The following is a 12893-nucleotide window of genomic DNA, read 5'->3' on the forward strand; positions in this document are numbered from 1 at the left end:
AGAGTAGTAACGCTGAAGACCGCTGAACTTTTTCACGGACACACATGGCATTACGATCTTTTTTAATAGCACACAGAGAATTCTCCCTTATACGAACGGATAAGGCAGCAATGTTACTAGTATTCTTTTTTGCGATAAGTAGTACTAGTATATTCTTTTCCAACTTTTAAAAAATATAAAATAGTGGATAAAAATAAAGTCTAAATCTGAGCTGCATTTTAGGTGAGACCTACGCCTCCAGGTATCCGAAATATAGCTTTATTTTAGGTGACAGATTCCAACTATCAAATTTGAATGTAACGTGCAGGATCTGTCTTGTTCTGTTTATGCTAAAAAGCTGTCTAAACGGGTCCAGAAAGCGGGTAGTACCCAATACATGTATCTCTTCATTAATGGATCTGTTAGAAACACACCTGTTTACACTATTGGACATTTACAGATGAAATAAACATAGGCCTAGTAACTGTGCTTTCGACACTGGCCCAATAGCAAATAACAGAAGCCCTCACTGTCCCCATAACCCTTGCTACAAGAAACAGAGAGATTGACAGGAAGGAGATCGAAAAAACCAAGAAGAGGCGACCAATGGGAGACAAAACATCAATCCGCGGCAAAGGAGATGGAGAACACCGACCCAGAAGATGTGGCCGAGGTACTTCATGTACAATCCAATCTTCTCTTGAATTCATCTCCACTTTTCTTTATTCATGTAATCCAGATTCAGTATAGAGTGCATCACCATTCCATTGTAAAATTGCGTGAAGTTTATGTTGATTTCATGAGGATCCCATCTACAAATATTTGTTTAGATCTGCGGCCTGGTACTGCAAAAGAATCTCAAGTGGGATTAGTATCTGATAATTTCTTTAAGACAGTCAAGTTTAGATATAGCACGTATTATAAACTCCCCAAATTTGAAGGCATAATCAATTTTTCTACCATTTATACCATGTCGATAATTTCAGACAATAGAAAAGAAAATTGCACATTTCAATCAGTGTAACTATTACTTTTTGAAAATGCAATTTCTACTATATATGTATGCAATTAGGGACAAAATGTACTTTAAGATAAAACTTAGTACCACTACACCATCAAAACCACCAAGGAATAATGAGACACAAATACTGTTACACAAATACATACCTTTTCGCTGCCAGTTTTGGAGCCCATGTACCAGTGACCCTCCTCTTTCCAGTTGTCTTGTTCCAGACACCATGCAGCCCCATGCAAATTTGAACATGACTGACTCATTAATACTAAGAGATGTAACAAAAATGATTTGAAATCAGAAGAAACATAGAGCAAACATTCAAGTGAAATAGCCTTTGAACTGCGCTGGCACAAATACCTTTCTATAGTCAATAGATTGCTGGAACAGACATTCAGATAGCAAGAAACTAAGTTCGTTCCCAAAAAGACAGCAAGCAACTACCATACATTAACATTGTGTGACCAGATCACTTGTTCACTACACATGAACATTAAGATAATAAGGGTATAGTTACTAAGAAAGATTAAAGAATGAACGTTCTGTCCTGTCTAGCATGTTGCACCTATTTCACATGACAAGAGCACCAACCAATATACAAGGATTAATTCCTAAAGTGCTCATGATGGACATAATAGATGAATATTTTAAGGTCATGGTTTATCGGAAGAAACTGTTATGTTAATGTTGATTATACAACAAATTTTAAGCAACAAATTTCAGCAAATTTCCTTGTCCTTAAACATGTATCCAACCACAAAGAAATCAGGTTGGCACAAAAGAAAAGATGGAGCTGCTAAACATAATGTAGGTTCCTTTTGACCGTATCATGACGTAGGCTGCAGAAGTATGAAACTTCATAGAAATCAATATTTATTGACATGTCAACTAGGATCTTGAGTGCTTGAACATGCTTACCAGCGAGATGACCACAAGGCCAGGCTACAGCGTGTTGCTCCTGCGTGTGCTGGGACATCTCATAGCTCTCAAACTGCAGCGTTCTCTAGTTCAGGAAGCTCTCGCTCGCTTAAGGTCTGCCTCAAGTGTCGCCTCCGGGTCACTGTCCCTCATCTCAAGATTGGCTGCATTAAAACGAGCAGTTCAGTTTCTTGTCGGATGTTCTACTGCATCAACAAAGGAGTTAGTGGTGAATGAATAGAGTCCTACTTCCCAGGTTCTTAGGAAACTTCACAGAAATGACAAAAAAATGACAACACCCTCAAACAAGCACATAACCACTATAGTGCCATGTTTTTGCCAGATGAAACCACATTTATTCATTTTTTATGACACACTGTGCTTTTTATATGAGGATAGTCAGAAAATGCGTTGAATTTATTGAAGCTTATACACAGTATTATTACTCCTATATGCAAGTTCATTGGTATACCTTCCGTTTTTGGTTCTGAAAGAAAATTGCACGAGATTAACTTAAGCCACATTTGTGTCCAGATTCATTGACATATCCCACCTGCAGTCCTAAACAACTACATATTACGTCCAGATCACCACGCCAATTTCTTGCAGACCAAACAGACACGTGAGAAATTCTTTCCACACTGAAAACGACTTGCGAGTAATCTGTTAGCTAGGAGTACTACTGAAATTTCATTTCCAAAACCAACAGATACAAAACTTCAGATACAATTCATTTGTGTAAGTGATTACAATTTTCACAATTAACAGATTACAATTTTTTTCTATAGTATGACAGACAAATAACTGAAATGCGTTGGCACAAATCACAAATAACAATTTTTTTCTATGGAGAGGCAAGGACAAAAATATTGTCCGTGTTGGCACGAATCACAATTACCAATTACAATTTTTTCAATAGTATGACAAAGACAAATAACTGAAATGTGTTGGCACAAATCACAAATAACAATTTTTTTTCTATGAAAAGAAGGACAAAAATGTTGTCTGTGCTGGCACAAATCACAATAAAAAATACAAATTTTTTCTATGAAAGGCTAAGGACAAAAATGTGGTGTGTGCTGACACAAATCACAATTAACAGACTACTGATGGATGGAAGCATCAATGAACCAAACAAGTGCTATGTTACTAATGGATGAGGAGGGAAATGGTTCAACACCAGCATATTGCATATGCTCAGAACTATAATTGCGGTGCTCGTTACTTGCAATTTACATTATTGCAGATTGCAATTATGTAACTGAATCTTTTATTTGTTTGGTTTGCATATGCTTAGAACTTTCTTTGGTATCACTAAAGTACAAGTGATGTAGTTTCTCCTGCAGCAGTATCATTGACAGAAAACCACATAATATAACAAGCTCTAGGTGGAAAATGGTGCCATATCAACCAAAGTATGTGGTGTCAAACTATAAACAAAAATCTGGCACTGAAAGAGAATTGATCAATCATACAATTTGACTTATAAAAGGATGTAAATGTAACAATCTTAAAGCAGTTCCCTTATTATGCAATATACAAACCTTTAGTTCATCAATCTACTCTCGACGTGGTTCTAGAGCAGTCAAAGTGCATTCTCGCATATGCTTCTTATTGTCACTAACACACTTCAGCACATCTGGCAAAATACCCTTCATAACAAACAAATAGTTGTCAGTTATTGTAGCGATCAAAATAAGCATGCAGAAGTAGAGAACTCATGCGTAGTTCCAAAACCTTGCTTGACTTTAGTCTCTAACTTTTAAGTGGCAACAGAGAACTACAACTGTTATGGAGAAGAACAACATACAGTTTTTCATTTTAATTCCAGACTGTAATAACAATGACACTTGAGTTAGTTGTGCACCTGCTCGACAACACTGACCAGCAAGAGCCCTGGATAATTGAGCTTTTTGCGTATGTATATGTTTTTCTAGGGAAACAAGGGGTACTGAAATATATTAAATAAACGAAAATTAGGATCACATAGTTCAGTGGTATAGAAAGGAGCAGTACTGTAGTATATTTTTTTCAAAGACAAATAAGTGGCGCTGAATGTTGACCAATGGACTTTTCTCTCTATTCTGAACATAGCAGATCAGTTCAAAGATGTCAGCATCCAGATACTAGTTGACTACATAGGTCAGATACACTACCATGTTGGCTTCGAATTTATCAAAGGCACTAGGGGAAAACTGCACTTGTTTCATCTAGTTGCGCGGCGTGGAGCTAAATCCCTCACTTTCTCTGTTTTTATTAGTTACAGTGATAGGAGAAAAGGAAAGCACAGCTACTATTGTGTTACCCTCCGGATAGGCAAAAGTGTTATTGTAAAATTCTTTTCTTATTGAAAACTAGTGAGATCTGAGCAGAATGTTCCAGATTTCGGCAAGGCGATACGCAGCCAAGGCATCAGCGGGCAGGCGAAAGCAACACAACTCGATCATCCATGGCCTCGAACCAAAAAAATAAATCCCAGAAACCATCAAATCCTAGAACAATAAATCAAAACAAACCCTAATTAACACGGACACCTACAAGAAAACCACCTCATTTGCAAAAAATGTCACCAAAATCGCTCAACCGAAATCGTGCACTCCTATGCCAGGAGACCTCAAACAGACAACTCTCCATCCAAGTGCCATCCTCACGCTACTGATTAAACTAATACACACGAAATGGCACTAGGAAACGAGATTGAATACATACATGACCAAAAGAGCAAGGAGATGGAGATGCGGGAGACCTCTGGAAGACCTCCAACAACGCGACATGATGGGGATGCGGGAGATCGCTAGAATAATCAACGTGAAGTGACAGGGAAATGACGCTGCCGCCACGCCCCGTCAGGCAACACCCGGCCGGCAGCTACGCACGCACTCTGCCGCCCCCAGCCTCCATCAGCCTTACTTTATTCTGCCCATGAGGCCCTGCATCCCTCCAGCTGGCCACGGCCACCTCCCAGCCAGCCGTAACCGCCATCAGACGGGCTGTAGGTGGCTAGATCAAGTTATCTAAATCCTTGGCCATACTTAATTGACAGATATGAGTTCTCACAAATCATTTCTCCAAAGAGAATTGGAAGATTCGTCGTTGGATGATGATGACTATTTCATCTTTTCAGTGTCATCCATTTTGAAAAAGAACATTAAAACATCAGTGGCACAATATAGCAAATGATGCCAGTCGGTCTAAAAATCTCAACGTCCAGCTCCAAAAGTTGTTCTTCGATCTATAATCTACAACATTGGTTTAAGGACCAAGGTTTGATTCCTCACGGTTTAAGGGGTAGAGGGGCTCCAAGTTCAGTTAGTTTAACTGAAACTCGAGTTCAGTTAAAGTTCAGTCAGTTTAACTGAATTTCAGAGCTACTGACAGAGCTACTTTGATCAAGTATTTAGTGTCCAATTATTGTACCATTTCTACAAATAATAATAATTTTCATCATCCCATACACTACACTTGGGAACAACACCAAATTTGTGTATTGGCCTATAGGTGAAATCCATTTTAATTGAGCTTCGAAGTTTGACAAAAACGCTGTCCTTTAGACATTCAGTTTCAAATTGCAATAACAGCTGCTGATAACTATTTTAACTAAGTGATTATGATTAATTTCTTTTCTATTGTCAGCAACAAATGTGTTTATCTAAAGTTCAAACTTGGTACTTTTGAAGATAATAAATGCCAAGTCAAGTTCTGGCTACAACATTTCCAGATTTAAAGATAGAGTTATTATACTTCACATGATGGGCACTTGGGTAGAGCAAATCCGAATCATCTGATTGAATGTGGACCTAATTAACTTGGCACGGAACACCACTTGTTCCAATTCTCACAAACAATTGCAGAAACAAACATATTGGCTCAAGGGATTATACCTATCAAGCTTCATGCCTAGGAGACAACGTCCAACACAGCCATCCTGTAGAACACTTTCCTTGTGTCCCCCACATGCCCGCACGCCACATACGCTCCGATCAGCGCAGTTCCCGCGAACCCATCGTCCAGTGCCCCAACCCTGAACTCCAGCGCGTGCACGACCCCAACGTACGCGCCAGCACCCTCGCAGCGAGCAGCAAAGCAGAGCAGGGCCGGAAGCGCTCGATGGCCCGACGGGGGCAAGCAGGCGCACCACGTAGGCAGCGAGCACGAGGCATGGGGTAGAGGCGGCAGCATAGAACACCCCTACACCACCAATCCCTAACCCTATGACCTCGAGCTACCAGTCAAACTAATCGAGCACACATCCAGAAATGGGATCCGATACTTGCAGCAACAGAAGAGCAAGGCAGGTACAAATACGAACAAAAGAGAGCGACCACGCACCAGAAGAGCAATGCTGGAGACCTCTGACAGCATCCGCAGCGAGGATCCGCGACTCCGCCGAAGCAATCGCCGCGCCGCGACGAGCTCGAGGAAGTCGCCTCTGTTTCCTTCCCTAACGCGCAGTCCGAGGAACAGTGTGGAACAGCAAACGTATCCGAAAACGCTGGGTGCTATCGGGTAATGGATCACATCCGATTCGAATAGATGCAAATAGACAGCTCCACGGCGCACAAACCTTGATGACAAATCGATGGACCACACATCGCCTGAACAGAACAAAAAAACCAGGCGACTGGTATATAGGAAAAATGAAAAATAAAATAGTATTCTTTTCCGCCTAACTAGAGAGATAAGTTTGTCATTTGTGAACCATTTGTGAGTATAAAGGTGTGTGGTATTCCAACTTAAGTTCTCAGCTTTTGACCGTTTCCGTTGAATTTCCGACCCTATTGGTTCGTTTCCGTACACCCGCATATTCCGATTCGGTTTCCAAACCCGATCCTGTTTTCGCCAAAAAAATATAGAAACGGAAGTAGAAATGAGGTTTTCCCGTCCGTTTCCGTCCGTTTTCATCGCTATCTGCGGCGTCGTCTCTTGTTGCTTCGCTGACGATGATTACGTTGCGGCGTCATCCAACTCTCTGGAGGCATCATCGAAGAGTTCCTGTGCTTTGGTGTTGTAATTTTCTTTCTCTCATTTTTGATGTTTTTTTGGACATGCCACAATCTAGCCCTTATGCTGGGGTTGTTGTATTGGTTTTAGTCCGGTTTTTCAAAATTAACCGCACGACCAGGGTTTTTGTCTCGTTTCCTAAAAACGAGGCTGTTGATAATAAATCAATATATTCAGGCGGGGAAGCTCTCCCCTCCGTAGTTTCATTCAAAAAACATCAGTGTTAGAGTTTGAAGTGAAATCGAGGATAGGGTAGTCGTGCTTTCCTGTGAATGGTCAATTTCCATAGGTGGTCAACCAAATTTTTTGCATTTTTGAGGAATCAGTCCTGCGACCAAGTACTCAGCCATAACACCTCTCTACAACTACACCACACACACATTTGTGAAAATATATAGGATGCAATCTTTTTATATCAACATTTCATAATCTTATATATTGAATATTTTTGCTACTAAATGAATTCAGATGAAAAAAAGTTTCAACCACAATGTTTTTAATCTTGTCAATCACTACAACTTTGGTATACGATGTGTCTCTATCGGAGATTGTTTGAAAAAAATAAAAAAATCTTATCAAGCACTACAACAAAGTATATGGCAAGTACTATTGCCATTTTTAAAAGATGATTCCGAGCTGCCTCTCTATTAGATAACACAATGCTCTCTTTTTGGATTCACGATTTGGTCCGTAATGAAACCATCAAGCTATTCTTGAAGTGACGATATTTCACTAAGTGAAGTCCAAAGTATATGGCTCTGTTTCCTACAACACAAAGTGAGAGAAGCATAGAGTGTATGAAACACATATTGCAATATACTCAAATTAAGTAGCTAGGTCGTCAATTGACCAAATATACGAACCTAGTCATGTGTGGCAGAGTAGCGCCATCTCAATGAAAGTGCACATGTAATGCATCACACAGAACCCACAATGATCATTTGGCTAAGGTGAAGAAGAGAATACTTACATTGAGTCTTGAACAAGTAAAGCTATGGGAAGTCATATTGTGAGGCAGATCAAATCGTTTTTAAATTAATTGTTGAAGTACTTGAAGCTAAGGTTGAATTCATATGTAGAGAATTATTTCAAGTCATATGCTCAAGGTAGACATGCTCTATGTGTTGGAGAGTTGTTGTTGGTATATTTAAACGCACACAAAAAAATCCATAAGCGCATGGATACCGATGTAGCTCACCAGAAAGTATTCCAGAATATTGAACTCAAGGAAACCGTGTGTGAATTTAACTAAGTCTAACTTAACCCAGAATAGCAACAATGCTTAAGATAAATAGGAGCCTAGAGAGGATCACTAGGGTTTTCTAGTTCTAACTTCGGTAAGTTATGTCTTCTACTATTCAACTGGGAATATTACTAAGGAGAAACATAGGCAAAGTATGTTTTCCTAGTAACCAGGCCCTGCTCGGCCTACAAACGGGAGATGGTCTACAAAGGACTCAACAAAGGCTATATAGTTACCCTTGCGATATACCACCAATTCGGAATGTAGGGTAACATCCACGAGTAACCAAGTCTAAGCACCACGCTTACACTACGAATACTACTCTAACTCTAGAGCGACAAGGATTAAAGTACTCGTAAAGAGTTGTAAACCTGAAGAACAATATAAACAAGATACTAACTTGAATTAGAAGTTGATTACTAGAGAAATATTAGAAGCAAGCTCAAATAGAACTTGAATCCGTCAGGGTATAAGCCATAGAGAGAGCACCGATAGGCCTGCACTTCCTCCAAACTCTTCCCTTATTCTCTATCTCTCTATTTCTAATTACAAAGATTAGATCCTATCTTGAAGGACTAATCTTCTCTTGATTGCTGGCTCTGATCCTCATGATTTGGATGTGAATTAGGGTTTAGGATTTCAAGATGCCCTGCTGGAGGAGGTATAGGGGGTATTTATAGGGGGCACTAGGCACCCTGTGGGCCCATGAATCCATGGCAACGTCAAATCTGGACCCTCGAATCAAACTGACCTTGAACAATGGTGTAGATTTGATCTTTAAGGCTGTGGAAAACTGGCATACAAAGGAGAGGCTGCCAGGTGGGCCCCATAGGCCAGTCCACCTATAGGTGGGGTCGGCTGGTCCCACACTCTGACACCTAGGCATGGGTCTTGGTGAATTGTCTTCTAGATTGTTCTAGAGTCTTCCCAAGTCGATTTCATCGTGAAATAACGTGATTTACTCTGACGAATAGGTCCTCCACGATGATTTTCTGATTAAATCCTGCTGCAGTCATGAAATCACCAAAACTCATAGAACTCGTTAGTTTTAAAAACTATACCTATGTTGGTGATCCATTTTAATCATTTATGCATGGTATATTGATGGTTTATAGTTGACATTAACTACTGTCAATAAGCTCCCCCACACTTAGGCTTTTACTCGTCCTCGATAAAAGGATGGATCACTTTAGACATAACATTGGGGCAAGACATCAACATAAACTATTCCTAGTCATGCATGCACTGCAAGATTCAAAGTGTCTACCATGAAACTTTGGGCGGTTGAAGAATGGAACAGCTTGAAATAGACCATCTTCTTCCTTCAGTCAAGTCCATTGGAGAAATATTTTAGAATTTTTGAAAACAAAACATAGCTTACCTTCTCCTTTTTGTGGCACTCTCAAATCACTCAATATATGTGGTATTTTTGGATCCTCACCAAGGCATAGATAACTTTGCCTTCTTTTTACGTACTTCTAAAAGTCTATGTGGAGCTCAGGTAGGAATAAATATGAGAACATACTTGCATTACATATATTGTAAAGTCAAAACAAGGATCTAAGGAGAAAAATGTCATACTCTTAGATCAAGATGTGCATGTGCGTGGATGAATATATGGTGGCTAACCTAATTCTACTATGCTCATTGAAACATATCTCTCTTGTTGAAATTTGAAAATACTTTTATAAGAAATCATGGGCTATCTTATTCATTTCTCTTTTTTTCAGGCGGGCATCTAAGTACCCATTGTTTTTAATATCTCGGACACTTGTCCATTTTTTCTCAACTCCTTTTTTTCTTTTTCTTTTTATGAATAACTTTTGCATAGTCCATGCTTCTTTTCTGTAGCAAAACTTTTGAGAGAGACATTTACAAGAACTTGGAGCATTTATTCGGTGAAATCCTAACAAACATATTTTTGTGTCTAATCCCAGTGTACAAGTAGAACATTTTTGGGTGGATGGAAAACATGTTTTTGCGTACTCCTAGTGTAGAAGCAACAAATATATGTGGAGTGTACATGATCTTGATCTTGAGAGCATGATAAGTTTCTCAACAAGGATCACAAGGTTTGACCAAACTCAATACAATGACAAGTAGTAAATGTAGAAGGTTTTCCTAGTCTATCATATATGACTCTGGTGGGATATTGCTTTACCTCAAAGGAGAGGTGTAGCTATTCTTTTAACTTTTTGAAATAAAATTCTCCAATAACGAGACATTAAGAATCAAGCTCTCATTATTCTACTATATCTCGTTCCACAACAACTTAAGTAACATGGGGTCCCTAATAATAAGTTCCCAACAGTAGCAAGACTTCTATAAAAAGTGTTATGTAAATCTATCCATCAAGTCATGACTGAAATAATCTTTCCTCCTATTTTAAAAGTTGTTTATCAAAGGATTTTTCATTCAGTTCGAGACAGAAAGCGAGATAAGTGAAAATAAAGCATACGAGACACAAACCTGACAGTGGAGAATTTTTTTATTTTAGCACTTTTTTAAACTATTATCAGATCTGACACTATTTTTTTTTCAAAACTAACACTTTTGGATGCGCCTATTCGCATGGCGTGGCAAATTCATGCTACCGCGCCATGTACGGCAGTGCGGCGGGGTTAGCCATGTGTCAGGCAGCAGCGGCGCTAACTACTGACATGGCCGGGCTGCCGGGCCATGGATCATGGCACATCGATGCCGCGTCGTTGGTCATGGAAGTGAGGGCGCTCGGGGGGCCCGTGCCACCGCCTCCCGACTCCCCCACACCCAGCCACTGCTGTTCCCTCCCTTGCCGCCCCTTCCCTACCTTCCCCCAAGCTCCTCCTCAGCCTCGGTCAAGGTAATGGTGCTCTTATTACTAGTTTGAATGGTGGATTAAGGATTAGGATTGGTAGCTAGGGTTTGGGGGAAAATATTAGTTTGAATGGTGGATTCAAGGATTAGAAGTATGTTTACCATATTTAGTGTAAGGTTTATTTTTGTTCCTATAAGTGTTGGTTATATTACTTTAGTTGTAATTACCATGTTGAGTGTAAGGTTTATTTTTGTTCCTATAAGTGTTGGTTATATTACTTTAGCTATAATGCAAATGGTTCTCCTTTTCAGTAATTTGTGATGTTTTGATTGATGTTAAATTACAATCATTTTATTAGATGGAAGACATGTTTTGGGAGCAATTATGGCGAAAACGGGGTCGTCCTAGAGAACTATACCCCAACGCGTTTAGCAAAGATGCCCCCATCCCTCCTGACCTCCCTGTCCCTAACTGTGACTATGGTTTTCTAGCCGACGTGTTTCAATCAAGACATCTGAACACAGCGGCGCGTTGTTTCTACACATGCAGATGTTTTAATATAAGTAATTCTTTCCGTACCTTTTTTTCTTTATATGTGTTAGTAGGTTACTAATAATTTGTTGGAATCTTGTTGTGTAGGCCTATGAGAGGTGCTTTTTCTTTCAGTGGATCGATGGTCTAGACAAGTTTGACCCAAGGTACCTCCTTTTTGACGATTGGTGGAGAGGGAGGCATCCACGTGAGCACTTCGAGCGGTGGGTTCCACCTCCCCCTAACCCCCCGCCAATGATGGCTAAGGAGAAGCACCTAACCATAGTTAGACAACTCGAGGAACCTTCTCTATGAGATTGTGGAGATCGAGCCATGATAAACCCTGAGAATACGTTGGAGTTTGTGTGTCCCAACAAGCACGAAGTAAGTGGAAAGTGTATCTGTTTAAATGTTTAGCTCTATGTGTGCATGTACTAATCTATTCTGTTATAGTGATTTGGATTTGTGAAGTGTCATTTCAAGGAGTGGCTCTATGGTCCTAAGAATCAATGATCGGAGCCACCAAAGGCAAATGAAAAGAAGAAAGAAAGGATAATCATCGAAGCACCTCCTGTCATGTGCGAATGTGGTGTTAAAGCCAACTACGGCCTAGTCCCTTCAGAGCTTGGAATAGGCCATTGGTGTGGCCATATGGTCGACTATGATGAGGTTGGTTACTATTATGGAAAACATGAAATCATATTTTTCTTCTGTGAAGACTTATAATCTATTTTTTTGTTTGAACAGAGCACTAGGAAATGCAAGTGGGAATCATATGATGGTCAAGCTAAGTTCTTGGATGAAATCAAGGTGAAACAAATAATTACACGGAAGTTTGGTTATGGACCTTAGTTTGTTGAGCTCTTCGTTAAAGGCCACATAAAGAAGATGCGTGAGTTTGCTAGACAGCGTGGTTTTCATAACCCGATGGGTGTTAGGCTTAACAAATGGGGGTTGAAGAGATGGAGGAAGGCAGAGGAGGAGAGGGCAAGGGAGGAGGCAAGAGTATAGATGCATGTCTTGAATGACCATGTTGTTGCATTATGTGCCAGTGAGTGACTGAAAGCCTTGTTATTTTCGTTGCCTGCTTTTAAATATAATATAATTGTGTTTCTAACTGGTTGCATTTTATACATGAAGGGATTGGATGCAGCGAGGACCATACCGTAGAGGTGGCGCATGCAAGGTTTCAGGAAAAAAAGTTTCATAAGCATAGAACAAGAGCTAGTCGCACCGTTCTATCTCCGATTATGCTGTCCGATGAGGGGGACGAGGATGAGGACGACACTGGTAGTTTGAGCAATCTCATTGCTCTAGCGAAGGTGAGCTTGTAGGTGGAGGAGGATGAGGACAACACTAGTAGACTAAGTGAGCTCATCGCTCTAGCAGAGGCAGGCTTGCAGGCGGAGGAG

The 12893-nt window shown here is 40.1% G+C and overlaps 1 long non-coding RNA gene across 4 annotated transcripts; it reads right to left on the minus strand.

Annotated features, from left to right (window-relative positions):
• Positions 1-348: 348 nt before the first annotated feature.
• On the minus strand, positions 349-6430 carry LOC136541414 (uncharacterized). 4 transcript variants are annotated; one of them, XR_010780357.1, is made up of 5 exons: positions 6239-6430; positions 3777-3860; positions 3454-3561; positions 1147-2073; positions 349-824 (listed from the first exon to the last, which is right to left on the minus strand). It is a non-coding gene; the product is annotated as an uncharacterized lncRNA (long non-coding RNA). The 4 variants fall into 4 exon arrangements; XR_010780356.1 differs by lacking the exon at positions 3777-3860 and having other exon boundaries at positions 1147-1259; positions 1910-2073; positions 6239-6426; XR_010780355.1 differs by lacking the exon at positions 3777-3860 and having other exon boundaries at positions 6239-6428.
• Between the last annotated feature and the right edge of the window lie 6463 nt (positions 6431-12893).

This window comes from Miscanthus floridulus, chromosome 3 (assembly GCF_019320115.1).
Source record: "Miscanthus floridulus cultivar M001 chromosome 3, ASM1932011v1, whole genome shotgun sequence".
Lineage (NCBI taxonomy): Eukaryota > Viridiplantae > Streptophyta > Magnoliopsida > Poales > Poaceae > Miscanthus > Miscanthus floridulus.